The following is a 26,147-nucleotide window of genomic DNA, read 5'->3' on the forward strand; positions in this document are numbered from 1 at the left end:
GTTTTTTTTACAGTTCTAGATGAATATAGAGTTCCAAGAGTCAGGGCCTGGTGCAGAGTGCATAGGCATACTGTCTATGGCTTCTTCAAAATCCAGTGGGGATAGGATCACATCTGATTTATGATTTGATGTTGGTATCATATCCATGAAAAATTCATTTGGGTTATCAATCTTCAGTGTGTTCAGTGGCTCGCTGAAAACAGTCGTACTGATTGTGTGGTAAGGCGTACTGATTCTTGTGTGGTATTGTGGCAAGTGCAATAATATGTATTGTTTCATTGAAGATAAGAGATTCCAGATCGTTCCAGATTTCCGAAGTACTGAAATGCACACCATACAAGCTTGGTGGATCTAGGTGCAAGGTAAAATAATTTACATTTACTTGAATATATTTTTAGCTAATTATCAGTATATATATAATATATTTATATGCATATATATATATATGTCATATATATGCATATATATATATGTCATATAATGCTTTGAAACTTTTGACGGTTTTGGCCTCCACCACCTTCTCACCTAACTTGTTCCAACCGTTTACCATTCTGTTTGCAAAAGTGAATTATCTTACATTTCTTCGGCATCTTTGTTTAGTTCGTTTAAATCTATAACCTCTTGTTCTTGAAATTCCAGGTCTCGGGAAATCTTCCCTATCAAGTTTATCAATTCCTGTTACTGTTTTGTACGTAGTGATCATATCTCCTCTTTTCCTTCTGTCGTCTAGTTTTGGAATATTTAATGCCTCTAATGTCTCCTCATAAATCCTGCCCTTCAGTTTTGGTATGAAAGTTTGTGTGCCTTCATCGTATATTTTGCAAAATATGGAATACATCTCATTTACTTTACTTTAAGAATATGGTTCGATCAATTAAAAACCCTCTTGTTCAAATGGCAAAGAGACAAAGAGATGCAGCATGCTCAATGGATTATATATTAGTGATTATTATTAGGATTATATATTAGTGAATCATATTAGTGATTCAATTATTATGGTCATAAAACAATAAACAAATAGTTTTGGTGTTATTACACTCTATTCACAGGTTATATATAAGTATCTGCATGTTTTGTTCACCATTACAAACCACTAAGTTGGTTTGATTTTTGTTGAGATTGTTATTTATGATAAGATTCCTTACGTTATCTGAGAATGAAGCTATGTTGGTATTGGGAAATCTATAGATGGCACTTATAGTCAAGGAGGATTTAAGGGATTTACTGGAGAACTTGGCAAAGGTATATTCACAATAGTCGTCTCTATTACTAATGACACTATTGCAGATGAAGGTATCTTTGTAAGATATTGCTATGCCACCTACTTTTTTTATTAGGCCTGCAGTTGTGAATGGCTTTATTATCAGCCAAGTTGTAGCATACAACATAGCATATATATGTATATGTATATATATATGTATATATATATATATATATATATATATATATATTGGTGTATACTGGCAGCAGGTTTTCTTTCAAACATGTTTCATTGAATATGACCGCATATTCTGTATTTATTATTTTCTGGTTTAGGGCTTCTATCCCTCTAACTATTTTCTTAGCATCAGGGCTTAATTGAAATAGGAGTTCTCCAAAACTCATTTTCGTACTTTTAAGGTGAAGAAAAGAAGTGATTTACTATAGAGTGTATTACACTTATTTGTATAATTTGCACGACGTTTCGAATCTCCATGGTTCATTCTCAAGTGAACAGATCTTACAATACTAGTTGATTTTATACCCGCATTAGGTCAGGTGATAATACAATGAAGGTGAAAAACATGGGGGGATACATAAGGGATAAATGTGAGGTGAAACATAGAGGCTGCAGAAGGCTTATTGGCCCATACGAGGCATCTCCTATCCAAACACAAAGATTAATCCAGTGTAATTGGCCTGTTATGTTGGACATTGTCTTCTGTGTTGGCATCGATATGTTCTTGTATTGTCCTTACTCTCATGGTGGGTAGAGAAAATAGTTCCGTGATTTGGGTGTTCATGGTAGGTCGCTCTATTCTTATAAGAATAGAGCACGCGGGTCATGCGTGCAGTCGGCAAGTACCATGAGCAGACATGTTGGGACCCGAAAGATGGTGAACTATGCCTGGCCAGGATGAAGCCAGAGGAAACTCTGGTGGAGGTCCGTAGCGCATGATATATATATATATATATATATATATATATATATATATATATATATATATATATATATATATATATATATATATATATATATATATATATATATATATATATATATATATATTGGTGTATACTGGCAGCAGGTTTTCTTACAAACATGTTTCATTGAATATGACCGCATATTCTGTATTTATTATTTTCTGGTTTAGGGCTTCTATCCCTCTAACTATTTTCTTAGCATCAGGGCTTAATTGAAATAGGAGTTCTCCAAAACTCATTTTCGTACTTTTAAGGTGAAGAAAAGAAGTGATTTACTATAGAGTGTATTACACTTATTTGTATAATTTGCACGACGTTTCGAACCTCCATGGTTCATTCTCAAGTGAACAGATCTTACAATACTAGTTGATTTTATACCCGCATTAGGTCAGGTGATAATACAATGAAGGTGAAAACATGGGGGGATACATAAGGGATAAACATAGGGGCTGCAGAAGGCTTATTGGCCCATACGAGGCATCTCCTATCTAAACACAAAGATTAATCCAGTGTATTTGGCCTGTTATGTTGGACATTGTCTTCTGTGTTGGCATCGATGTGTTCTTGTCTTGTCCTTACTCTCATGGTGGGTAGAGTAAATAGTTCCGTGATTTGGGTGTTCATGGTAGGTCGCTCTATTCTTATGTGAATTGCCTCAAGAATTTGTAATCTTCTTGAATCTTGGGTTTTGTCTATTATGCAAGTATTCTTGTTCAACATTTCTCTTGTTAGAGTAATGTCATGGGCTTGTCTCATGTGATTCCTAGGGGCACCAGATTGAAGATGGCATGTCAAACGCCTCGTCAGCTTGGTCGACGTCATACCTATGTACTTACATTGAAGGTTACATCCTTCGTGGGGGCAAGTGTACATGTATACAACGCTTGACTGCTGTAGAGGGTTCTCCGTCGGCTTCGGGCTGTTTTTGATAAGGAGTTCGGAAGTCTTCTTGGTTTTGTAGAATATTATCAGGTTTATGTTTTGGTTAGGAGTAGTGCTTTTTACTCCTTTACGGATTATTTCTTTCATTATTCTTTCCTCTTTTATATGTTCACTGTGCATGGTTGATTTGTAATATAATTTTATTGGGGGTGTTGTGGTTTCTGTTCTAGGTTCTGAATTATACCAACGGTCCAAGTGTCTTCTTATAGCAGCGTTTATTTCCGCGTTGCTATATCCGTTGTTCACCAATACCTGAGTTACTCTTTCAAACTCTCTACTCACGTTGCTCCATTCAGAGCAGTGGGTAAGCGCTCGACGAATATAAGCATTGAGAACACTGGCTTTGTATCTTTGGGGGCACTCACTTCTACCGTTCAGGCATAATCCTATGTTGGTGGGCTTGGTATATACGTTGGTGCTTAAAGAGGTTCCTGTTTTTGTTATTAGTACATCCAAGAATGGCAGACTGTTATTTTCACTATTTTCATGTGTAAATCGGAGTACTGACTCTCTCTCTAGGTGTCTTTTTAGGTCAATTAGTTCATCTGAGTCTTTTACTATTACGAATATGTCATCTACATAACGGCAGTATACAGTTGGTTTTTGTCTGCTACTGAAGACCCTGTCTTCGATGGTTCCCATATAAAAATTAGCAAATAAAACTCCTAAGGGGGAGCCCATTGCTACTCCGTCTATTTGTAAATACATGTCTCCTTGTGGACTGATGAAAGGGGCTTCCTTTGTACATGCTTCGAGAAGACTTTTCAAGTGTGGCTCAGGTATGTCTAATTTGGGGGGGCTCTCGTCTCTGTATACTCTGTCCAGTATCATTCCTATGGTTGTGTCGACTGGGACGTTGGTAAAAAGGGATTCAACGTCCAGGGAAGCGATGATTCCATCGGGCTGGGTAGATTTGATCAATTCTAGGAAATCTGCTGATGATTGTAGACTAAACTTACTTGGAGTGTATGGAGTTAGGAGTTCATTGAGTTTCTTTGCCAGGTGATAAGTTGGGGTTGGTATTTGGCTGATTATAGGGCGTAGTGGGTTACCTGGTTTATGCGTCTTAACATTGCCGTAGGCATATCCTAAGCCATAGTCGCCTTGAAGTTTATTGAAATGCACACTACCTTTCTTTGCGTTGATTGCTGTAATTGTTTTGTTTACTTTCCGCTTAAGGTCTTCTACGGGGTTCCTCGTGATTCGTTGAAATTTGGAGTCGTCACTTAGGATGTCGCTAATTTTGTTCATGTATTCATGGGTAGGAATCAATACATATGCTGCTGTTTTGTCGGCTTTTCTTATTGTTACGTCTTTCAGATTTTTTAGTTGTTTCGCTGCTTCTTTGAGTCGTGGGGTTAAGATTGTAGATGAATATGTTCCTCGTTTTTTCCCTGCTTCTGCAAGTAGTTCAGCTTGAAGTGTGTCAGTGGTGATGACTTTTTTGTTGTCTTCTAGCTTATGGATATCGTCCAGAAGCATTTCGATTTCCAGGCGTTTTTGATGCATCTTTGGTTTAGATAAGAATTGACAATTTAGACCAAGATTTAAGAGGTCTCGTTGGTCCTGGGTAAGATCATAAGAAGTCAGGTTAAAGTAGCCATCTTTAGGACGAGGGATTTTTAGCTGTCCACCGTTTAGGGATGTTAACTTACGGAGTGTCTTTGTTTCTACAAGAGTTTTATGTTGTTGTTTCAGGTTAAATAGTTCACTGTTGATGGTTTGCTTGAGTTGGATAGGGATGTCGTACTGGGTCCATTTGTTTAACAGATGCTCCGCCTGCTCTATAAAGGTTTGGAGGGCTTCCTTCTTCTTGTTTAGTTGATGCCGAATGAGCTCTTGCCTATACCTATAGGTAAACTCTGTATTGCGGAATGCTGGGTCATGTGGGTTTATATTGGTGTATACTGGCAGCAGGTTTTCTTTCAAACATGTTTCATTGAATATGACCGCATATTCTGTATTTATTATTTTCTGGTTTAGGGCTTCTATCCCTCTAACTATTTTCTTAGCATCAGGGCTTAATTGAAATAGGAGTTCTCCAAAACTCATTTTCGTACTTTTAAGGTGAAGAAAAGAAGTGATTTACTATAGAGTGTATTACACTTATTTGTATAATTTGCACGACGTTTCGAACCTCCATGGTTCATTCTCAAGTGAACAGATCTTACAATACTAGTTGATTTTATACCCGCATTAGGTCAGGTGATAATACAATGAAGGTGAAAACATGGGGGGATACATAAGGGATAAACATAGGGGCTGCAGAAGGCTTATTGGCCCATACGAGGCATCTCCTATCTAAACACAAAGATTAATCCAGTGTATTTGTCCTGTTTTGTTGGACATTGTCTTCTGTGTTGGCATCGATGTGTTCTTGTCTTGTCCTTACTCTCATGGTGGGTAGAGTAAATAGTTCCGTGATTTGGGTGTTCATGGTAGGTCGCTCTATTCTTATGTGAATTGCCTCAAGAATTTGTAATCTTCTTGAATCTTGGGTTTTGTCTATTATGCAAGTATTCTTGTTCAACATTTCTCTTGTTTGAGTAATGTCATGGGCTTGTCTCATGTGATTCCTAGGGGCACCAGATTGAAGATGGCATGTCAAACGCCTCGTCAGCTTGGTCGACGTCATACCTATGTACTTACATTGAAGGTTACATCCTTCGTGGGGGCAAGTGTACATGTATACAACGCTTGACTGCTGTAGAGGGTTCTCCGTCGGCTTCGGGCTGTTTTTGATAAGGAGTTCGGAAGTCTTCTTGGTTTTGTAGAATATTATCAGGTTTATGTTTTGGTTAGGAGTAGTGCTTTTTACTCCTTTACGGATTATTTCTTTCATTATTCTTTCCTCTTTTATATGTTCACTGTGCATGGTTGATTTGTAATATAATTTTATTGGGGGTGTTGTGGTTTCTGTTCATGTATATATATATATATATATATATATATATATATATATATATATATATATATATATATATATATATATATATATATGTCGTACCTAGTAGCCAGAACGCACTTGTCAGCCTACTATGCAAGGCCCGATTTGCCTAATAAGCCAAGTTTTCATGAATTAATTGTTTTTCGACTACCTAACCTACCTAACCAAACCTAACCTAACTTTTTCGGCTACCTAACCTAACCTAACATATAAAGATAGGTTAGGTAGGGTTGGTTAGGTTCGGTCATATATCTACGTTCATTTTAACTCCAATAAAAGAAAATTGACCTCATACACAATGAAATAGGCAGCTTTATCATTTCATAAGAAAAAAATTAGAGAAAATATATTAATTCAGGAAAACTTGGCTTATTAGGCAAATCGGGCCTTGCATAGTAGGCCGAGAAGTGCGTTCTGGCTACTAGGTACGACATATATATATATATGTCGTACCTAATAGCCAGAACGCACTTCTCAGCCTACTATTCAAGGCCCGATTTGCCTAATAAGCCAAGTTTTCATGAATTAATGTTTTTTCGTCTACCTAACCTACCTAACCTAGCTTTTTTTGGCTACCTAACCTAACCTTACCTATAAATATAGGTTAGGTTAGGTTAGGTAGGGTTGGTTAGGTTCGGTCATATATCTACGTTAATTTTAACTCCAATAAAAAAAATTGACCTCATACATAGAGAAAAGGGTTGCTTTATCATTTCATAAGAAAAAAATTATAGTAAATATATTAATTCAGGAAAACTTGGCTTATTAGGCAAATCGGGCCTTGAATAGTAGGCTGAGAAGTGAGTTCTGGCTACTAGGTATGACATATATATATATATATATATATATATATATATATATATATATATATATATATATATATATATATATATATATATATATATATATATATATATATATATATATATTATATATATATATATATATATATATACGATATATATATATATCGTATATATATATATCGTATATATATATATATATATATATATATATATATATATATATATATATATATATATCGTATATATATATATCGTATATATATATATCGTATATATATATATCGTATATATATATATATATATATCGTATATATATATATATATATCGTATATATATATATCGTATATATATATATATATATACCTGAACACTATATATGTATATATATATATTAGTATATTTTGGTAGCAGTCTTTCCTGTAGACATATATTATTAAATATGACCGAAAAAGTAAGATTAATAATTCTAACACGAATTTTCTCAATCTTTCGTACATTACGCTTCACTGTTGGAGGTAAATCAAAAATTAATTCTCCAAAATTCATTTTTATTTCTAGTCTGACGCGACACGGGCGCGTTTCGTAAAACTTATTACATTTTCAAAGACTTTAGTTCACAAATACACAACTGAATAGAACTTACGTATCTCCGAGTTTATATCTACATTTGAGTGAGGTGGGAGGGGTGATGTGGCATTAACACAAGACAGAACAAGAGGGGATATTAATAGGGTATTAAAAGTATCAACACAAAACAGAACACTAACAATGGGTATTGAATAGAAGTGTTTGTAGAAAGCCTATTGGTCCATATTTCTTGATGCTTCTATATTGGAGCGGAGTCTTGAGGTGGGTAGAATATAGTTGTGCAATAATTGGCTGTTGATTGCTGGTGTTGACTTCTTGATGTGTAGTGCCTCGCAAACGTCAAGCCGCCTGCTATCGCTGTATATATCGATGATTTCTGTGTTGTTTACTAGGATTTCTCTGGCGATGGTTTGGTTGTGGGAAGATATATATATATATATATATATATATATATATATATATATATATATATATATATATATATATATATATATATATATATATATAACTTTAGAACACTTTCCCACCAGGAGACTCGAACCCTAGCCAGCACAGAAGCCTTCCAGCAACTGGCATAACAGGTACGCCTTAACCCGCTCCACCACCTGCTCAGACCCTTAAAGAGATGGTAATTTCGGAGTATTTAAATACACCAAAGATCACCACCTCCCAAGAGCACTAGAGCAAGTGAGGGGTCATTTAGACGTTTATTTCATCAAGTCCCTGTTAATATGGGAAGACACAGTGTCTATGCTTAAGGCACAGCTCTCCTAAACACGAGAGTGAAGTATACAACTTTAGAACACTTTCCCACCAGGAGACTCGAACCCTAGCCAGCACAGAAGCCTTCCAGCAACTGGCATAACAGGTACGCCTTAACCCGCTCCACCACCTGCTCAGACCCTTAAAGAGATGGTAATTTCGGAGTATTTAAATACACCAAAGATCACCACCTCCCAAGAGCACTAGAGCAAGTGAGGGGTCATTTAGACGTTTATTTCATCAAGTCCCTGTTAATATGGGAAGACACAGTGTCTATGCTTAAGGCACAGCTCTCCTAAACACGAGAGTGAAGTATACAACTTTAGAACACTTTCCCACCAGGAGACTCGAACCCTAGCCAGCACAGAAGCCTTCCAGCAACTGGCATAACAGGTACGCCTTAACCCGCTCCACCACCTGCTCAGACCCTTAAAGAGATGGTAATTTCGGAGTATTTAAATACACCAAAGATCACCACCTCCCAAGAGCACTAGAGCAAGTGAGGGGTCATTTAGACGTTTATTTCATTAAGTCCCTGTTAATATGGGAAGACACAGTGTCATGCTTAAGGCACAACTCTCCTAAACACGAGAGTGAAGTTTACAACTTTAGAACACTTTCCCACCAGGAGACTCGAACCCTAGCCAGCACAGATGCCTTCCAGCAACTGGCATAACAGGTACGCCTTAACCCGCTCCACCACCTGCTCAGACCCTTAAAGAGATGGTAATTTCGGAGTATTTAAATACACCAAAGATCACCACCTCCCAAGAGCACTAGAGCAAGTGAGGGGTCATTTAGACGTTTATTTCATCAAGTCCCTGTTAATATGGGAAGACACAGTGTCTATGCTTAAGGCACAACTCTCCTAAACACGAGAGTGAAGTATACAACTTTAGAACACTTTTCCACCAGGAGACTCGAACCCTAGCCAGCACTGATGCCTTCCAGCAACTGGTATAACAGGTACGCCTTAACCCGCTCCACCACCTGCTCAGACCCTTAAAGAGATGGTAATTTCGGAGTATTTAAATACACCAAACATCACCACCTCCCAAGAGCACTAGAGCAAGTGAGGGGTCATTTAGAGGTGGTGGAGCGGGTTAAGGCGTACCTGTTATGCCAGTTGCTGGAAGGCTTCTGTGCTGGCTAGGGTTCGAGTCTCCTGGTGGGAAAGTGTTCTAAAGTTGTATACTTCACTCTCGTGTTTAGGAGAGTTGTGCCTTATATATATATATATATATATATATATATATATATATATATATATATATATATATATATATATATATATATATATATATATATATATATATATATATATATATATATATATATATATATATATATATATATATATGACAATGTCAGACCACGGAGGAAAAATGAAACAGGAAATTTCCTTAAGTACTTTCGTATATTAAATACATCTTCAGAAGGTCATTTTACAGATCGAGTGATGGGTATAAATAGGCAGGAGAGAGTGGTGAAGTAAGGTGAGGTACAATACTTGGACAACGCAGAAGGCCCATTGGCCCATCAGATGCACCCAATTGGCCCATCCGATGTAGCCCAATGGCCCATCTGATACAGCAGACATACAAGCATAATACATAGGTAATTATAACATAAAGAGGTAAATATATACAATAAATTAGTGAGACAAATTTTTTTCTCAATGATTCTACTGAAATCGCCCTTTAGCTGATCTATTAGAAATGGATCTAAGTTATATAGACCACTGCTAATATTCAAATTACTTTCTTTGGTGATCTGTATCAAAGCGGATTCAATTATGTTTCTGTTATAGGTGCTTTTACAATTTGTTATTGAAGACGCAATCTCCCAATCAATTTGGTGAGCTTTTTCTGACAAATGCACAAACAAAGCATTAGATAATTGGCCATGTCTTACAGAGTATTTATGTTGCGATATTCTACATTTTAAATCTTTAGATGTTTGCCCGACATAGAACTTATTACATTCCTTACAAGGTATTTTATAAATGACGCAATTATCACTACAAACAGAAACATAATTGAATCCGCTTTTGCCCTTCCAGACTGTATAGTGACCACAGGCCGTTTGTTCATATCTTCATTATTCTTCGAACCGTGGTTGCACAATCAGACCCACGTACACTGGTTAAAAGCATCACCTAAAAGCAACAACAAAAATGTAGTACACTGACGAATTTTGAATATATATATATATATATATATATATATATATATATATATATATATATATATATATATATATATATATATATATATATATATATATATATAAAACACCTGTTCCTCACGTGTGCCCCAAAGAATGAGGTGATTTGGTAAAATGCTATGCCCAAGATAACTATCCGAGTGCCGGCGGTGGGGTGGTTCAAATAGCCTCGGCTATCACCTCATTATGTCCGGTCGTGATGGTCAAGTGGATTAAGGCGTCTTGTACATACCAGTTGCGTTGCTTCTGGGAGTATGGGTTCGAGTCACTTCTGGGGTGTGAGTTTTCAGTTGCATATTGTCCTGGGGACCATTCAGGCTTGTTCGCATATATATATATATATATATATATATATATATATATATATATATATATATATATATATATATATATATATTTATATATATATATATATATATATATATATATATATATATATATAACTATATATAACTTGAAAACTATAATTATATATTATAGATTATATATATATAATCATGAAAACTTGGCTTATTAGGCAAATCGGGCCTTGCATAGTAGGCTGATAAGTGCGTTCTGGCTACTAGGTACGACATATATATATATATATATATATATATAGTGTGTGTGTAATTACCTAAGTGTAGTTACAGGATGAGACCGTCATCCCAGCACTCTTTGTCATATAACGCTTTGAAACTACTGACAGTCTTGGCCTCCACCACCTTCTCACCTAACTTGTTCCAACCGTCTACCACGCTATTTGCGAAAGTGAATTTTCTTATATTTCTTTAGCATCTGTGTTAAGCTAGTTTCAATCTATGACCTCCTGTTCTTGAAGTTCCAGGTCTCAGGAAATCTTCCATGTCGATTTTATCAATTCCTGTTACTATTTTGTATGTAGTGATCATATCACCTCTTTCTTCTGTCTTTTAGTTTTGGCATATTTAATGCCTCTAACCTCTCCTCGTAGCTCTTGCCCTTCAGTTCTGGGAGCCACTTAGTAGCATGTCTTTGCACCTTTTCCAGTTTGTTGGTGTGCTTCTTAAGATATGGGCCAACTTCTGTTGTTGGGCACCACACAACAGCTGCATATTCTAGCTTTGGCGTAACAAAAGTCATGAACAATTTCTTTAGTATATCACCATCCATGTATTTAAACGCAATTCTAAAGTTAGAAAGCGTAGCATAGGCTCCTCGCACAATATTCTTTATGTGGTCCTCAGGTGATAGTTTTCTATCTAGAACCACCCCTAGATCTCTTTCTTTATCAGAATTCTTTAAAGATTTCTCACATAATGTATAGGTTGTGTGGGGTCTATGTTCTCCTGTTCCACATTCCATAACATGGCATTTATTAACATTAAATTCCATTTGCCAAGTGGTGCTCCATATACTTATTTTATTCAGGTTTTCTTGAAGGGCATGACAATCATCTAAATTTCCTATCCTTCCTATTATCTTAGCATCATCAGCAAACATGTTCATGTAATTCTGTATACCAACTGGTAGATCATTTATGTAGACAATAAACATCACTGGTGCAAGAACTGAACCCTGTGGTACTCCACTTGTGACATTTCTCCAGTCCGATACATTGCCTCTGATTACTGCCCTCATTTTTCTATGTCAGAAACTTTTCATCCATGTTAGAAGCTTACCTGTCACCCCTCCAATATTTTCCAGTTTCCAGAACAACCTCTCTATGTAGAACTCTGTCGAATGCCTTTTTTAGGTCCAGATAGATGCAGTCAACCCAACCATCTCTTTACTGTAATATATCTGTTGCTCGATCATAGAAACTGAGTAAATTCGATACACAGGATCTTGCAAATCGAAAACCATACTGTCTGTCTGAAATTATATCATTTCTCTCCAGGTGTTCTACCCATTTAGTTTTAATTATTTTTTCCAATATCCCAATTCCAATTTTTTCCAATAATGTGTGTGTGTGTATGTATATTTGTGTTGTTGAATATGACCGAAAGTCATAGTCTTTCTGCCCCTCTCCTTACTGCTATTGTTGTTTCTCGCATCTTTGTATTGCTTGTATGTTTGGGCAATTTTTCCCTTTTTCCTAGTTCTGCATCTCTGCTTTAGTATAAATTTTGTTGTGCCATTATCATATATTTCACAAAACTTGACATACATCTCATTTACTTCATGTCCTAACAGCAAATGTTTGTCAAATTCCTTAAGGAAATATCTGAGTTCCCCATAATGACCTCTCCACAAGTCAGGTTTTTCAACTGCTTCAAGCTCATTTTCTTCCAGATTATAATGCATTGCATACTTTATTCCCAAAAAGACATGGTCACTTTTACCCAAGTGACAATGTCACTTGGGTAAAAGGAGGGAGGTACTGAAAGGAGGAAAAGGGAGGTACCAAAGGAGGGAGGTACTGAATGATAAATATATCTTTCTCTTTCCTGGTAAATATAATATCCAGCATGGAGGGAACATCCCTTCCCTCATCCTCGTAGCTTGTTTAACATGTAGAAACATGAATGTTTACAGGGTGAGGTTTACGAAATTACATATATATATATATATATATATATATATATATATATATATATATATATATATATATATATATATATATATATATATATAAGTTTGTGTGTGTGTAATTTATATAAATAAATAATTAAATATTAATTGTGTTAATATCTTTTCAGGGAAAACTTGCAAGTACAATTCGTATACAAGAGGGGCAACAAGAGCCAGAGGATGTCTACTAAAAAAATATATAAGTCTTTATCCTCACACTCTTGATATATGGTCTTCTCTGGTCTCTTTATTTTCTCTCCTCACAAATGTCCCTTTTTTTTATTTCTTTTACGTTTCTCTCCTGTTTTTCTTGTCTTTTAATCTCTCCTTTCCTCCTCTCTTCTAACACCTCTCGTTTCCTGTCTCTTCTAGCTTCTCTCTTCCTTTACTTTTTATATTTGTGGTATTCATTTATGTCATTTTTATCTTGTATATTTTTCTTGTATCTTTTTCTTATCTTGTGTTTCTCTTCCCCTTCTCTTCAATGATTTCTCATTTCTCTCCTCTCTCTGTTGTTTCTGTTCTGTCTTCTCTCTCCTTGCCTAAATTTTGTTCTGTCTCCTCTTTTGTTGTGTGTGTGTCTTTCTGTCTCTGTCTGTCTCTCTCTCTCTTTCTCTCTCTCTCTCTCTCTCTCTCTCTCTCTCTCTCTCTCTCTCTCTCTCTCTCTCTCTCTCTCTCTCTCTCTCTCTCTCTCTCTCTCTCTCTCTCTCTCTCTCTCTCTCTGGCTCTCTTGCTCTCTCTCTCTCTGGCTTTCTCTGGCTCTCTTGCTCTCTCTCTCTCTGGCTCTCTCTCTCTGGCTCTCTTGCTCTCTCTCTCTCTGGTTCTCTCTCTCTCTCTCTCTGGCTCTGGCTCTGGCTCTCTCTCTGGCTCTCTCTCTCTCTGGCTCTGGCTCTCTCTCTCTCTCTGGCTCTGGCTCTCTCTCTCTCTCTGTGGCTCTCTGGCTCTCTCTGTCTCTCTGGCTCTCTCTCTCTGGCTCTGGCTCTCTCTCTCTCTCTGTGGCTCTCTGGCTCTCTCTGTCTCTCTCTCTCTGGCTCTGGCTCTCTCTCTCTGGCTCTCTGTGGCTCTCTCTCTCTCTCACTCTCTGGCTCTGGCTCACGCTCTCTCTCTGGCTCTCTCTTTCTCTGGCTCTGTGGCGCGCTCTCTCTGGCTCTCATATTTCATTTGATTTAAAAATGTTTGAGATTTTTACTTAATCTAAGTTATATTGCATGGTGCTAATATGAATATTATACATGACTGTTTTTTCTTTTCTTTCTCTCTCTCTTTCTCCCTTTCTTTCTTTCTTTCCTTCTCTCTCTCTTTTTCTTTCTCTTTCTACATGAATATTATACTTGACTGTGTTTACATTCACTTGCAGATTTTTATTTTTAGTTAATTAGTCCTAAACTTTTGATTAATAGATTTTTATTATTAGTCATAGAAAAACTATCCCAGCAAACACAGAACGTTTGTGGACGTTTTTAAATGGTGCCACAAAGGTAATACTGTAACTTTTGACATAAATACGTATATCTGACATTCTTAAAACCAAAGGATATAACTAAAAACATATATTCTTGAGACACAGTTTTTTAAGATTTATGTAAAAATTTAAAAATAATAGTGAATGCTATGGTATTATAATGTTTTCATGCTTTATATTTAAGAATAAATAATTTTCAGTCAACATTTAGTTTTTTTTGTTTACTTTCTGTAAAGCTATCCAATTTACGTTCTTATAACATAAATATAACATTTATATGACGTCAGTATAACGTTATTTACACGACATCATTACGTTATTATGATGTTATATTAACGTTTAATTCCTGTATGAAAACCAGAATATATATTGAACTTTATGTTTTAAACCTTGTAAAGTTATCATAAAACTTGGAATAAGACGGTAAGCATGCTTTACTTATGAAAATATACAAACAAATCAACAAAAACATTTTAACATAAAAAACATAAACATAACATAAATTAATTGGATGCATGGGAGTTAACTGGAACTCTGTAATATTGCATACATGAACCTTAAGGTACAAACCCAGTGTATTTACTCATGCAGTTCTTTCCTAAATCTAAATTTTTCCAATTTTTACACTTTGTTTCGAGTTCTGTCTTGTGTTGCTACTTTTAATACCCCATTAATGTCCCCTTTGTTATGTCCATTCATCCCATTGTGCACCTCTACCATATGTCACTCCTAATTCTTTGCTTTTCTAGAGAATGTAATATAAGCTTTGACAATCTTTCTTCATATGACAGGTTAACAGGTAGAACAAAGATTACCATTTATATATGGATAACTATTATAAGTCGGTTTGAATGAGTGAATTGCTGCTTGAAGATAGGTATATACACCTGCGGTACTATCAGATTGCAGCGTGGTGAGCCTAAAACCCTTCAGATCCAAGCAAAGGGTAAAATGCCAGCAGATACAATTGCGAACACATTGATACCAAAATGAAAGACATATGACGAGAATTGAGGTAACCAAAGTGAAAAGAGTGTTCACATTACATTGCACTAGAGTGCTCCCGGGTTACTTTCTCTCACTTTCTCTGTTTTGTGCGGATGGTACACCTTGCTTTTGGAGTTTATATGCATTTAAACCTGTAGATAATTCTATTGCTAACACATTGATACCAAAATGAAAGACCTAGGATGACAATTGGGGTGACCAAAATGAAAAGAGTGTATACATTTTATCGCTCTTGTGCGCTCCCTGGTAACACACTCTCGCTTACTCTGTTTGTTGCGGATGGTAAGCCGGGCTTTTGGAGTTTATATGCCTTTAGTCCTGTAGAGAATTCTATTGCGAACACATTGATGCCAAATTGAAAAAACTAGGATGAGAATTGAGGTAACAAAGTTGAAAAGGGTATACACTTTTCAGTATTATCTCGCTCTCTAATGTAATGAGAGTTGCCTGAGGGTGGCTCAGCTTTCTTTTTCTGGTACCCTTGGCCTACATTCATCTTGTCGGCGGGTGGAGCGCGCTGCTGTCTTTGACATTATATGCACATAGTTCTGTTGGGAATTCTATTCCGAACGCATTGATACCAAAATGAAAGACATAGGACGAGAATTAAGGTGACAAAGTTGAAAAGAGTATACACTTTTCAGTATTTCCGCGCACTATCAGGGAATGTCCAAAAAAAAATGGAGAGAGTGGAGGGGTAACTTGCCCAAAACGCGAAAGTGTTTGGGGAAATTAACTTTCGTTCAATACTATTATGCAAAAGGAGCCACACATCTATGGTTCATCCAATAAAATCAGCAGACTTCTAGATGTTATTACTGCTCGGCTTAGACTCGGTTACAAGTATTTCTGGGAATTCTCATTATCTGCCGATGTAGACCTGACCAAATGTTAACTGTCAACAAAATTATTTGCACACCCTCCGTCACTATGTGATAGTGAATTCAGAGACAATTTTATAACCAATGTACCAACGATGTGTCAATATTTCATTCAAAATGATCTGGTACCAGAAATTTTAGCCAAATATCCCCAGTTTGCTAACTGTAAGTAGTAACTAAGTGATTGTAACCTATCCACCGCTGCCCACTGGATGGGGAGCGGTGTGCAGGACAAACATATCAATTGTGACACTAGCTCTCCACATATGTCAGTTGCTTAATTTAGAAACTGTACTTGTGATCGATCTCGAACCCATTGTTGATGTGACGACTTATACTGAATTTTGTAACTAGCTCATCAAGATTGTAACTTGCTTAGCTAAATGAATTGTGGGGTTCAGTCCCTGAGCCCATTATGTGCCTCTGCAACCCTTTCCACTACCGCCCACAAGATGGGTATGGGGTGCATAATAAATGAACTAAACTAACTTTAAGGCATCCTGAAAGAAAGCTTGGAGGGCTTGAAAAATTGCAGAACGAAGCCTTGAGGATAATTCTTGGGTGCCTTCGTACCACAAAGATACTTAATATGAGAAAGGAACTTAATATTCCGAGCGTTGTTTATCGTGTTACTGAAAATAACTGTCAAATTGGTATAAAAATGCTTAGGCTAGCTCATCCTAACCGTTGCACAGAAGCCCTCCAGAATTTCTTTATTGAATGTAAACATTGTTTCAAATAGATAAATAAAATTGGAACTGAACTCAGAAAGTATCAGATTTATAATTTGTACCAAGAGAGACAACAATAGCACTTTCCTGCACTGTAGGAAATTACACCCTTTTCAATTTTAATCCCTCCCTTTCCATCAAAGGAGCAAATTAGAGATCAGTCTCAGCTTTGTTTTGAGGCAAAGCTCAACGTCTTAAGCCATATTGATGCTCTGTCCACAGAGCATTCTCTCTCTCAAATCATATACACTGAAGGTTTCCTACAGCGCCCAACGGGTGCAGCTGGAAGTGCAGTTGTCCTGGCAATAGGATATGACTTATATTTTGAGTGGGGAGTCCGTATAAACAACTGGGCCTCTACCCTTCAGACTGAACTATTTGCCTTGCCCCTTGCACTGAAATGTGTACAAGTATCCAAACTTGATACATTAATTGTAAGTGACTCTTTATCATCCTTAATTGCTCTCAACTCTTTAAGACATAACTGTAACATGCTTGTGTCTGAAGCTAGACACAAATACAATAACAACTTGAGGAACCTTATCATAAACAATAATCTCAACAAAAATCACATAGTTCTCAGAGGTGATTTCAATATTGACCTAGGGCTACAAAATAACCCTCAAGTAGACTATTTCCTCAACAGCATGAATTCCTGTATGCTCATCCCCGCAATCACCAAGCCCACCCGAGTCACTCAAACATCTGCGACTACCCTGGATCACTGATGGACCAACATAACAGCTCCTCTTACATCAAGTATATTCACTGACAGAACAACTGACCACTATCCTACCTTCCTTGTAGCGAACATGGCCATAACACCACCAGGTAACAAGAAAATTACCTTTAGGTTACAATGTGAAGCGGCAATAGGCAATCTCACAAATGCCCTCCACAATGTAAACTGGGAATCTAAATTTATCAATACACAGGATAATAATTCGTTAACTAGCCTCTTTCCAAAATTTAAAGCCTTTACAATACTTATTGTCCTCTCCTCACCAAGCAAGTAACTGGCAAAAAGGTTAAATAATCCCTGGCTCACTAATGGCATACTTAAAGCAATCGACAAGAAACATGAATATGAAAAAAAAACTTAGGATTGGCCTAGTTGGAAAAGAAGTAGTTAAGAGGTACTCATCAGTGCTTACCAGTATAATAAGAGCAAAGCGTTCCTATTACGAGAATAGATTCAAAGAAGCAAAAGGCAACATAAAAAGCACATGGAGAGCCATCTCTACCATCCTACGAGCTAAACAACATTTACATAATAAGATAAAAATCTCCAAGGATGGTTATACACCTGCAACAGATCTTGAAACAGCAACTGAATTTAATAGCTTCTTTTCATCGTTTGGTGCTCACCTTGCCCGAAAAATCCCAGAGACTCAGACATATGTTACCACATATCTTTCACGCAGCTATCCAAACTCTCTTCTCCTCTCTCCGGTCAGCCCTACAGATGTTGTGTCCATCATTCACTCGCTAAAAACCAAAGCTGGGAACATTAGTGAAATACCATCGATGGTACACAGGCGTGCCTCCCATGCCCTTGCACCATCCATAGCACTGCTGTTCAACAAATCCCTAGAGTGTCATACCTTCCCTGATATCCTTAAAAAAGCAAGAGTAACGCCAGTTCATAAAGGAGGTAACACGGCAGACATAAATAATTACAGACCCATATCGAATCTACCTATATTATCAAAAATATTTTTTTTTTTTTTTACAAACAGCTCTACTCCAATCTTGTAAAATTCAATATACTAAGTCCCTGTCAGTTTGGCTTCCGCTCCCAAAAGAGTACCAATGATGCTATTGTTAGTCTGCTTGACTTAATCTTCTCAGCCCTTGACAAAAGTGAGTTTCCAATTGAACTCTTCATCGGCCTGAGAAAGGCCTTTGATACTGTTAACCATAACTACCTCTTACTTAAATTCCACCATTATGGAATCCGTGGCCTTGCCCTAAACTATATCCGATCCTATCTTAGTAACAGACACCAATATGAAGCCATCAATGATATAACCTCTCCCACTCTACCACTTAATTACCGTAAAGGTGCCACAGAGCAGCATCCTAGGACCCTCCTGTTTCTTATATACATCAATGATCTCCCTAATGTCTCTAACATACTTAAACCTATATTGTTGGCTGATGATACTACTCATCTACTCTGACCCCAACCCACTCCTGTTAAATAATGTTGTAAACAATTAATTAAAAAAAGTCTACTTGTGGATGTCAACCAACAAACCTCACACAAAACATAGAAAAGACCTACTATATCTTATTTGGAAACAAATCAACAAATGCAATTCAGCTTCAGATAGATAATGTAAACATTAGCAATAAAAATGATGGAAAGTTTCTTAGCCTATACTTAGACAAGAGACTCAACTTCCGCACCCATATACAACACATAACTAAAAAGGTTTCTAAAACAGTTGGTATACTGTTTAAGATCATATATTATGTACCCTACTCTGCTCTCCTCTCACTCTATTATGCACTTATCTATCCCTATCATTCTTATGGCGTTTGTGCTTGGGGTTCAACCTCTGCAAACTACCTCAAGCCCATCATCATCCAGTAAAAATCTGCTATCAGGACAATAACTAACTCTACCTTCAGACAACACACAGCTCCCTTGTTCAAATCCTTAAACATGCTAAACAAATTCACTCCATACATTCTCCTGTGTAAATTACGTTTATAAAACCCTTTTTCTAAGTGCAAACCCTGTTCTGAAACTCTTCCTGGACAGATGTAATAGAACACATGGCCACGTCCCCACCAGACATAAATATCTCTTTGATATCCCCAGAGTCAAACTTAATCTATGTAAACACTCTATGTAAATAAAGGGACCTAGTCTATGGAACTCACTCCCTTATAATGATTTGAAAAGCTGTCCAACTTCTGCCATATTCAAAAATAAAACCAAAAAGTACCTGTAGTACTTTTTAAGTACGAGGGAGTAATGCGCAAAGCGTCCCTCACCTGTGACGTCACAGCGTCATCTGACGCCATATCAACACAGCGGCCATTTTGTCGTCAGTTCAGTCATGGCGAGGACTAACCCTTCATGCAAACTGCACCTACTATCAAGAAGAAGAAGATTTTGTGTTGCACCGATAGTATTATCGTAAGTAAGCACTTATATTTTATATTTTATTAAATTAATTGATTCTATTTTTCTGTAATAAAGGTCCAAAGGGTTGTTAAGGAACAAGGGTGTAGCGATACCGACGCTCAGTGCGCTCAACTCACACCAAAGTATCACCTGTGTAGCTTCTGTAATTAGTGTTAATTAGTTATGCTATAAGATAATGAAGCGAGTATAAGATTAACTCGCTACAAGGGTACTGTGTTGGGAGGTGAGGGCTGTTACTGGTGTCTGTGGGGATGTGAGGACTTGTACCAACCACTATCACCACCAGTACCTTGTCTTGCATCCTGCTTAGTATTCCTATTGAGATATGAAGTATTATTGCATTCATATAATTATTCATTCACAGTCATTACTATTTTTATGGGCTATGTTCTGTTACCCTAATGCTTTTTATTCCTGGGCATGTCCATTTACTCTCCAGCCCTTCACAAGCCACTGCTGCACCCCCTCCATGCCCATACTTACTGTGCTTATTCTTACAGGACTGCACTGCATTATGTGGTGCTCACTGCCTGGACACCTTGATACATGCATTATAGGGTTCTGGTAGTTGTTCTACTCACCAAGCCCTTCGAAGGCCAGGCTTGACATGTGAGAGCTTGGTCCAACAGGCTGTTGCTTGGACAGGCCCCTCAGGCCCACATATCCACCACAGCCTTGTTTGTCCGGCACTTCAAAATCAAATGTTTATTTACGTAAGGTACATACATATTTTTAGGTAAGGTACTCTTTATTTGGGTAAATTTATCTTCGTAGTATTTAGTTTTGGCTCGTCTAATTATCTTGGATAGCAATAACGAGTAATTCTTTGAGAATTCTTTGGAGACAATTCCTAACCTATACTTCTCCCAACCTATACTTCTTCTCAAGGTCATCTTCACTTCTTGAAGATGTTCAGGTTTTCTCTTGAAGATGTCGACGGTTGTTCCAGCAATACTGTATTTCTTTTATTGCTGAAAACCTGTTTTCAGCCATAAAAAAATAATCCTGAATCCAGAAAAAAATCCCTTTTGTATCATCTGGAAATTTTCAAATATTGCTGATCAAACCTGAGTCTAAATTATTTGTATATATTATGAATTACAGAGGTCCCAGGACAGGGTTTTTAGGCACTCCACTTACATTTTCCCACTCTGACTTAACCCCCATTTATACAAACTCAGTCTTATCTTTTAGCAAATAATTTATTGTACACACCATACTCAGCCTGTGTAGGGTAGTTTATTGTGCATGTGTAGTATATATATTTGTGTAGTATATTTGGTATATTTAATGCCTCTAACCTCTCCTCATAGTTCTTGTCCTTCAGTTCTGGGAGCCACTTAGTAGCATGTCTTTGCACCTTTTCCAGTTTGTTTATGTGCTTCTTAAGATATGGGCACCATACAACCGCTGCATATTCCAACTTTGGTCTAACAAAAGTCGTGAACAATTTCTTGAGTATTTCGCCTCCATGCATTTAAAAGCTCTGGATATTATCCTTTACCTGCAATTGGTTGTTGCTGTATTTATAGAATATGATTTGTTCTACTTTACATTTGTTTGTTCCTTTTTTTCAAAATTTCTTTCTGCCTCTCTCCTCACTGCCGTGTAGTTGTTTCTCTTTGTATTACTGGTATGTTTGGGGGTTTGGCCTCTTCGTATATTGATTCCATTTTTGTGTCTTTTGGTCTCTGTCCGTCTTGAAATTTCAGTTGAACAAATCCTGTTTCCTAGTTCTGCATCTTTGTTTTGGTATAAATGTTTTTGTTCCTTTATCATATATTTCACAAAATTGACATACTGTGCATTAATTCATCTCAATTACTTCCTTTCCTAACAGCAAGCCTTTCCAGTAAAATTCTTTGAATTCTTTTCTGACTTCTGGCCTAATGTTTGTTTTATCCTAGTGTGTATGATGCCTAGCGTGTGTCTGGTGCCTGTTGTGTTAAACCGAAGATAAATGCATAAGTATAGGTCGGTAATTTCTCCAGCTTTGAAAGGGGCTTTCATTATGCAGCAGTATTCCACTCTAGAGAGCACTAGCGTCTTGAAAACTATCATCATCGGTATAGCATCTCTAGTGTGAAAAGTTCTTGTTATCTATCCTGTCATTTTTCTTGCAGTTGTGACGGCTACTTTATTGTGTTCTTTAAATGTAAGGCCTTCTGACATCAGTACACCCAAATCCTTTACATTGCTTTTCCGTTCAATGTTATGATTTGACTGAGTTTTGTAAGTGGTTTCCGTTTTTATATTTTTTATTTTTTCCGTAGCGCATGAGCTGAAACTTATGTTCGTTAATCACCATGTTATTTTCTGTAGCCCATAGAAAGACCTGATTTACATCTGATTGGAGGTTTGCCGTGTCCTCTATGTTGCCTACTCTCGTGAAGATTCTAGTGTCATCTGCAAAGGATGATCAAGTACTATAGGTTGTGTCCTTGTCTATGTCCGATATGAGGGTGAGAAAAAGTATTGGAGCAAGCACAGTACCATTGGGGACTGAGCTCTTTACAGTTGATGGTCCAGATTTTATTTTGTTGACTACTACACATTGGGTTCTATTAGTCAGGAAGTTGTATATCCATCTGCCTATTTTTCCGGTAATTCCTTTTGAACGCATTTTATGTGCAATAACACAATGGTCACATTTGTCAAAGGCTTTTTTTTGTCAAAGCGTTTTGTTTGTCTTCCATGGCATCTAGTGCCATGTCAGAGTGGTCCAGCAACTGTGATAGGCAAGAGCGCCCTGTTCTGAAACCATGTTGTCTGGGGTTATGGAGATGCTGTGATTCCATGTATTTTGTGATCTTCTTAGCATTCTCTCAAAGATTTTTATGATGTGCGATGTTAGTGCTATCGGTCTGTAGTTTTTTGCCTCTGCCTTATTTCCTCCTTTATGGGGCGGTGCTATCTCTGCTGTTTTTAGTATGTCAGGGATAATGCCAGTATCTTGGCTTTGTCTCCAAAGAATGTGAAGGGCCTGCGATAACGTTTTTTACAGTTCTTGATGAATATAGAGTTCCAAGAGTCAGGGCCTGGTGCAGAGTGCATAGGCATACTGTCTATGGCTTCTTCAAAATCCAGTGGGGATAGGATCACATCTGATTTATGATTTGATGTTGGTATCATATCCATGAAAAATTCATTTGGGTTATCAATCAGATGGATGGAGAGCTACACTCGTGGTGTCCCATTTTCCCAGCACTCTTTGTCATATAATGCTTTGAAACTTTTGACGGTTTTGGCCTCCACCACCTTCTCACCTAACTTGTTCCAACCGTTTACCATTCTGTTTGCAAAAGTGAATTGTCTTACATTTCTTCGGCATCTTTGTTTAGTTCGTTTAAATCTATAACCTCTTGTTCTTGAAATTCCAGGTCTCGGGAAATCTTCCCTATCAAGTTTATCAATTCCTGTTACTGTTTTGTACGTATTGATCATATCTCCTCTTTTCCTTCTGTCGTCTAGTTTTGGAATATTTAATGCCTCTAATGTCTCCTCATAAATCCTGCCCTTCAGTTTTGGTATGAAAGTTTGTGTGCCTTCATCGTATATTTTGCAAAATATGGAATACATCTCATTTACTTTACTTTAAGAATATGGTTCGATCAATTAAAAACCCTCTTGTTCAAATTGCAAAGAGACTGAAAGAGATGCAGCATGCTCAATGGATTATATATTAGTGATTATTATTAGGATTATATATTAGTGAATCATATTAGTGATTCAATTATTATGGTCATAAAACAATAAACAAATAGTTTTGGTGTTATTACACTCTATTCACAGGTTATATATAAGTATCTGCATGTTTTGTTCACCATTACAAACCACTAAGTTGGTTTGATTTTTGTTGAGATTGTTATTTATGATAAGATTCCTTACGTTATCTGAGAATGAAGCTATGTTGTTATTGGGAAATCTATAGATGGCACTTATAGTCAAGGAGGATTTAAGGGATTTACTGGAGAACTTGGCAAAGGTATATTCACAATAGTCGTCTCTATTACTAATGAGACTATTGCAGATGAAGGTATCTTTGTAAGATATTGCTATGCCACCTCCTTTTTTTATTAGGCCTGCAGTTGCGAATGGCTTTATTATCAGCCAAGTTGTAGCATACAACATAGCATATATATGTATATGGCATACATATATATATATATATACATATATATATATATATATATATATATATATATATATATATATATATATATATATATATATATATATATATATATATATATATATATATATTATTTATATATATATATATATATATATATATATATATATATATATATATATATATATATATATATTATTTATATATATATATATATATATATATATATATATATATATATATATATATATATATATACATATATATACAACTTTAGAACACTTTCCCACCAGGAGACTCGAACCCTAGCCAGCACAGAAGCCTTCCAGCAACTGGCATAACAGGTACGCCTTAACCCTCTTCACCACCTGCTCAGATGTCTGAGCAGGTGGTGAAGAGGGTTAAGGCGTACCTGTTATGCCAGTTGCTGGAAGGCTTCTGTGCTGGCTAGGGTTCGAGTCTCCTGGTGGGAAAGTGTTCTAAAGTTGTATACTTCACTCTCGTGTTAAGGAGAGTTGTGCCTTATACATATATATATATATATATATATATTCAAAATTCGTCAGTGTACTACATTTTTGTTGTTGCTTTTAGGTGATGCTTTTAACCAGTGTACGTGGGTCTGATTGTGCAACCACAGTTCGAAGAATAATGAAGATATGAACAAACGGCCTGTGGTCACTATACAGTCTGGAAGGGCAAAAGAAGAAATTGGCATTTCTACAAAAACAAGAACTATATAATGTTATTTTAAGTAAGTAACCAAAAAATTAAATAATTTTTTTAAAGTTTAAAATTCACTTAAAAATTTAAATTTTAAGTTAAAAAATTTTAACCAAAAAACTTAATATTTTTCATATTTGGAACCATTCCATAATATTTTCCCAAGCATAAATGATTATATTTCTATCACTTGCTCTTAAGATTGTTTCATTTAATAGAGGTTGGGCATAATTGTTCTCTGCTGCTAATAGAACTGACTGACTTAGCTATAGGAAAATGTAAACTTAATTGGTTTATCCATTACAGTATTTTGCAGTTTATTTCATGATCCTGTGCTTAATACTTGCATAAATAGTAGATTACAAAATGCATTTTTATATCATTAGTATTGAATAATAATAACGCAAATAATTGGCTTATATATGATGTACAATTAATTGGTAGGTGATATTATATTATTAATATTTTTTCATTCTTGCAAAGCCTTAACAAAGCCATTAACATGTTAATATAAACTTGATCACTTTCCACTTATTTTCTCATGTGCTACCTACATGTACAAAACCTTATTCCTAAATGCATACTTTGTTCTGAAGCTTGTCCTTTATATGTTGTGTATCACCATCTCTGGAGAGTTTTATCTGATTGATGTATAAATTACTTTTAATTTTACAGAATATTATTGTTATACTGAATTTATTATTATATAAATAACTTAATTTTACAGAATCATCTATCAACGCACATCCACAAGTTGAGGAGGAGGATGTGACCTTCCAGATTTCTGAAGTACTGAAACATGCACCAAACAGGCCTGGTGGATCTAGGTACAAGGTAAAATAATTTAAATTTTTTTTTTTTTTTTTACTAATTGTCTGATATATATATATATATATATATATATATATATATATATATATATATATATATATATATAAATATATATATAATGTGTCGTACCTAGTAGCCAGAACGCACATCTCAGCCTACTATGCAAGGCCCGATTTGCCTAATAAGCCAAGTTTTCATGAATTAATGTTTTTTCGACTACCTAACCTAACA

The 26,147-nt window shown here is 36.2% G+C and overlaps 1 long non-coding RNA gene across 2 annotated transcripts; it reads left to right on the forward strand.

The window, feature by feature from the left end:
• The first annotated feature begins 280 nt into the window (after positions 1–280).
• On the forward strand, positions 281–25,925 carry LOC138356332 (uncharacterized). 2 transcript variants are annotated; one of them, XR_011224361.1, is made up of 3 exons: positions 281–362; positions 24,957–25,116; positions 25,813–25,925. It is a non-coding gene; the product is annotated as an uncharacterized lncRNA (long non-coding RNA). The 2 variants fall into 2 exon arrangements; XR_011224360.1 differs by lacking the exon at positions 281–362 and adding an exon at positions 20,737–20,948.
• Positions 25,926–26,147: the final 222 nt, after the last annotated feature.

Source organism: Procambarus clarkii, chromosome 71, assembly GCF_040958095.1.
Source record: "Procambarus clarkii isolate CNS0578487 chromosome 71, FALCON_Pclarkii_2.0, whole genome shotgun sequence".
Lineage (NCBI taxonomy): Eukaryota > Metazoa > Arthropoda > Malacostraca > Decapoda > Cambaridae > Procambarus > Procambarus clarkii.